We start from the raw sequence: 6,000 nt of genomic DNA on the forward strand, positions 1-6,000 counted from the left end.
CCACCACCACCCACCACTCCACCAGTCTGGCGAGATGTTTACAATCGAAGGTGACGGCTATTAGGGGCAGATAATTTTTTTTAACGATTTGAAATTAAGGGGAGGTAATAACCTGTTCTGCTTGTTTTTTTCATTGCCGTCTGTAAACTGTCGCAACAGACGGCTGCTTTTACGGAGGGGTGGGGAGAGAGGAGTGGAAAGTGAGGGTGAGGATAATCATCCTTCACTAGCTACTGATAATGTTTTAAAGCAAAATATTTTCAATCACAGTATTGGTAGTGTCGAATTCACAAATTGTGAATTACTGAAAAATAGGAAGTAAACTAAAGAGCACCGTATGCTACGTTGCGGTCAACTCGTCTTAATAAAACCAGCTTTACACAAAGCTATAAGGCATAATCTATAAACAAAAATATCAGCTGGCTTTAGCAATCATTTCTTTCGCAGACCAATAACTTATGTAAATCTTTATTCTGAATTTTTTGTTTTTCTTATGGCAATACTTGTTGGTTGATGACATAGTGTGTGGCTTGTCTGACTCCGTCTTTTATTCCGTATTTCCTCTTCAGCACACATTATTTGCTAACGAGATTTAGACAGTTTTATTATGTAGTTGGCCTTAGTGTTTTGGGTCTTTAAATAAATAAAGATACAAAACATTTGGGACAGAAACGTACAAAGTCAATATTGAAAAATAAAACCTTCGACATAAGTAAATTAATTTTACTGTATAATAAAATATTAAAACAATATCATTTCAGTGATAGGTTTTTCTTTACAGTTGGAAATTTCACTTTAACTTTTATGAAATTTATAAATTATAAAATTTATAGATTAGTACTAAGGTTGAAACTACAATGGCACAATAAAGCTTTTAAAATCGCTATTCAGATTAAGTAGAAGTTGGATTCGGAATGTAAAGAAAAAGAGAAATAGGACTGTTATTGTTAAAATATCTAAAAATAGCAATTTTTCTAACAATTTAAAAGCTTTGAAATAGCGGGTCCATGGTTACATTATATTTATGACAAACTATATTTTTAATAAGCAGCATAGGCCTATAGAGCAGTAGCATCTCTTGTCTTGCGATGTTTAAAATTATATTCACCATCTGAATATTTTTGTTACAGTCAACGAGATATCGCAAAATCAAGTCCGCGCCATTGCTACAGTGGGGTCAGAAAAAAGCCTCATGTTGTCATGGTAATACTCGGGTCATCCGACTCGGGTGAAGATTTTGTCTAGTGTGGATTCTCACTGGACACGATTAACCCTGTACCGCCGGCACCTTAAGTAAGTTACCCTGGTATTTCAAAAATCAAATCATGAAAGTATTTACGTGATTTTTCTAAATTTGTAATTTCTTATTTATATTAACAAATTTATTTTTGGTTAGAAATAATATCCAATGCATCGAAGATGTAGATACGTGATTCAAGAATCACAAGCCCATTTGGTTATCATCTATTGGGCTATAAAATCATCATATAAAAATCCTTTGGTTTGGTGCCAATTTGTGACATTTAAGGAGATTTTTTTTCAGATGACAACCCGCGATCCCCAACATTATCGACACACGGAAAATAAAATCATCGGGCGCTCGTTGTTTCACTTCAAATTTGACGTCAGGGAGTTTAAGGCATTCGTGGGCTCCGGAATACTTAGTCCAGCCGAAGTTGTCATGGGTACACAACAGTCTGAGCTACACAGGGTAATTAAATCTTGATTAATTATTGGTTAAATGATCACGTTAAGGAATGGTTAACTACAATTATATTGTTTACTTTAGTCTACTACTTGACTTCCCTAGATGACAGAAAAAAGCTTTTCATGAGTAAGATTTATTTTTCAAATTTAAATGGAACCTGCTCATTCGTCTTCTAACATTCTCACGCTAATTAAAATGTATTTAAGCGAGATTAGATAAATTTATGGATAGATTAGTGTATTCTAGAAATGTATTCTTTTGTGTAATCGTTATCAAAGTTAAAATGTATTTTTACAAAGCAAGTGATATAGCGTGATTACATATGACTTCAAATAAAATAAAGAAGTTTCGAGTTTGAAATTTTATGAGAAGTTACATGATCATATAATTAGCTTCAACATGTGGTTTAAAAGCATCATTATGTGAATTTGAAAAAAATGTGTTATAAAATTAATTGTAATCAATGGTATATTTTTATAACAGTTTACAATAGCGCAAGCGAAGATATTAAGCTTAATGAACCCATATTGTCAGACAATGTAATTATAAGTCAATGATTAAATGTAAATTTGATCCTCAGATTGTCCTAACAAATCACGACTTGTGTCATTTATATTCAACCCCCTGGTATTGTAAGGACCGAGGCTGTAAATAGTGCCATAGACTTGGTGCCTGTAAGAACAAAGATAAGGACAGAACTACGTGCAGCAATAATAGGAACAAACGTGCAATCAGTGGAGTATCATGTAACATTCTTATCATATGGAGTTCTCACATATATCCCCCACAACCTGACATCGTGTTAAAAGTTGTTTGCTTTTCTTCATGATCCGCTGGTCATTCAGGCAGATGAAATTGTGGTGCCAGGTTTGTGTCCAGCTGTCCTTGATTTATCTCATATAGACAAGTGTGCCAAACCTGGTAGGGTTGGTGGACTTAAACCCTGGATCTGAACTCGAGAAACTGTTGTGTTCTATCACTTGACCACCCATTACCAAAACACACGGGAAGATAGATTTCAGATAAATAAGTTGACGTTAGGGGGGAGGGGACAAAAACCACACGAACAGTGTGTAACATATTAATGCTTATAATAGAAACCTATAATATTTTATATCATGTATTATCAGAATATACCGTATATTTTTTTAAGTTTATTAAGTGTATTTTCCCAGAAACTATCTTCAGCGTCTGCAGAAGATGAGAAACTAAAGTGTTCCCTGGGAAGCGATGGATCGATAAATGAAATCAAGTTTGTCATAGTTCACCAATATAGCCCAACATATAAAGTTTATGTTGGGAACGATTTGTGTAATAGCTCCCGCAAGCGTCCAGGGTAAGCAAATTCAATTGCTGGCTAAGTTTTGTATTAGTTGTTTTATAATGAACAATTTATTATAGTATCTTAAGGAAAAAACGATAACTTGAAATGGAAACATGACTGCAGATAACTTATAATAAATAATAAATGTTTATCTAAATCATAGACGTTTGCATTCAAGGTGTTTTTATACACATATATTAGACCTCTTCCATTCCCCCCCTCCCCGCACAAATTGATGGTGCATTGCTGTTGCAATATATAGCCTACAAAAACCACTATATTTCTCCATTATAGATGAGGAAATTTAAAGTTAGCATAATGATAAACTTATCTTTGACAATTAAGCTTATATCATATATTGTTCTAAACATGTTTTTATATCAGAAATAAAACAGAGTGCACCATTCCCCGAAAGCCCATCACAGAGATAACAACAGTGCAAGTTAAAGTTCAGGTCAACAACCTAACATTCTACTGTAAAGATAATTTTACATTTTAACCGGATCCAAAGTTTGAAAGGATAGAACCAAAAGCTGCGGTAATTAGGTATTTTAGCTTAACAATTTTTATTGTAACTTTAACAACTGAGGCTTTCTATGCAATCATACTATACGTATTGTTTAAAACTTTCATACTATAGTGGTCACATATTTTTAAAAAGAATAGGAATATCTTATATAACTATATTGTATTGTGTTATTTAGTATTTGCGTAGACTGGAGCAATTTAATTGCAACTATCTTGGAGTTTGGTTATATATGTTTTTTTTAATTTGTAAAACAAACTTCTTTTAGAATGGGTTGACACTACCTAATTGTGCAGTTTCTAAGGGAGAGGTAAAACGCTATTCTATTCCAAGTGGTGTGATTCCATAAGTTGTTTTTCAAATACTTTTATTCTAGTACTACTGTGTTGTGGGTTGTGTGGTGGGGGGGGGGGGGTCTTCATGAAAATGCTGATTAGTATGAGGGGTAGTTTATGGAAAAAATGTATACTGATACAAACAAAGTAGGGGTTGGTTTAATTACCTTCGGGTATTTTTCCAAAACGTTAATACCCGAATTAAGTTTTTAAGCAAATAAAATTGTATTAACTCTAGACATTTATGCTGATCTTGAGTTCATTACTGACTTCCAAAAACCACTTAGTTTTATTATATTAAATCCATCTGTATACGGGCAATCACGAGGTATTGTTTTCGAAAACAACTACAGTTTAAAAATATAAATAAGGCAACATTTGCTGACTGCCCTTTTGTTTTCCATTATTTTGTCATGAATGGAGGGACTTACATCACTATCTTTGGCACCAATTTTGAAGAAACCGATTCGAAAAATCCGCTTATTCTCATCACGGTTAACGGAACTCGAGTACCGGTACGTACTATTTTAAAATTTTATAATTGCAGCTTTTGATTCGAATTAATTACTGTCTAAACATTGTGGTTTTTTTTTAAATTGATGTTGTTTTTGTCGTTTAAAACTAAAATAAAAATATCAGGTTACTGGAATCCTTCCTTATAGTGAGTTGAGTAACATACGTTTCTAGGATGTACACATTCATGTCATAACTAAAATTTCTGTTTTGTTTTAGGCTGACATGTCTAAATGGTCAGCACCTAGAGACCGTAACAATAAAATACAATGTAGAACTATTAAAAGTCCTTATCTGAAGACGATTAACATCGTGACTGAAGATGTGATACTTAGTGGAAAGTCCTATCTAAGTATCACCTAGTCTCATGTGAAGAAAATTGAAGACTTTAAAATATATCCAGTCCCGGAGCTCTTTAACCAGGGGCTTACAATAACAACTGACACTTCGGGGGATGGCAACTCGGAATATAGACATGATTTTTACTTACTTAAATTCTTTTTTGTTTGGCGTTCAATTGGTGTGCAATTCTTTTTCCAAGAGATTCTATTATATTTTTAAAAGTTTAAATAATTAAAAATAGATTTAAAATATTGTCTATATCCCTAGTTGCCATCACCCGTAGTGTTATATAAGAATATTCGAGAAAGTTTAGGGGAGATCACTCCCAGTTTATTTGCGGTCGCATGTCAACAATAATGATGGAAGGATTCTTGTCTATTCCGTTATTTAAATGAAAGCACCATTTACAATTGAATATCAACGATATTCCCTCTTGCTCTAGTTGTCGTACTAACTGATGACCCAGAATTCGGGTCTAAGAAGCTAATGTCTGAAGAGTAAAGAGACATTATACGGGTTGGGTCGGCTAAGTGGCAGAGTAGATTGTGAAGTCAGTGCAGTCAACAGTCTGTTTTCCAAAGCTATTTTATTTATCATATATGTTATGATTCCGAAAAATATTTTTTTTAATTTTTTTTTATTAATGTCACAAGGGGAAGGAATCATGGAAATTGTATGTACGATCAGAGAGGTGGCATACTGTAACCGTTTGTAACGCAATGTTTAAGAAATGTCCAATGATGTGTGAAGTAATTTGTACACGATCCATTATAATTTATAAAAAAAAAAAAAAAATTCTGCTTGGGCTTATGATTTCATTTTAAACCATTTTTAAATCAAGGAATTCAATGTAGCTTTTTGTCAGTGTTTCAGGTTATATTTATGATAAGATTTACATTTATTGTTTCAGTTATTCCTTCCTATAAATAAGTTTATACAACAATGTTTTCGATTTTTCGAAATTTCTTAAAGGACTTCTTAAGAATCGATTAATTAAAAAGATAATATATTGGTGTGTCCATTACTACTAAATATACAGCTTTGCAATTTTTCTAATTGATATCTAATGTTTGGTTTTATATATGATCATGTGACATAAATGCTATATTTTTTTAAAAAGTTCTTACATATTGATGTATCACGGAGATTGATCAAATAACCTTCGTGGTTGTTTCTAGCATTAGAAATTTAAAAAAAAACTAATTCTCATCTACAATGAGAAGAATTCTTTAACGCTTTCTCTGATTAAACA

This window comes from Physella acuta, unplaced genomic scaffold (genome assembly GCF_028476545.2).
Source record: "Physella acuta isolate Inbredline_101_S28 unplaced genomic scaffold, ASM2847654v3 ptg000916l, whole genome shotgun sequence".
NCBI lineage: Eukaryota > Metazoa > Mollusca > Gastropoda > Physidae > Physella > Physella acuta.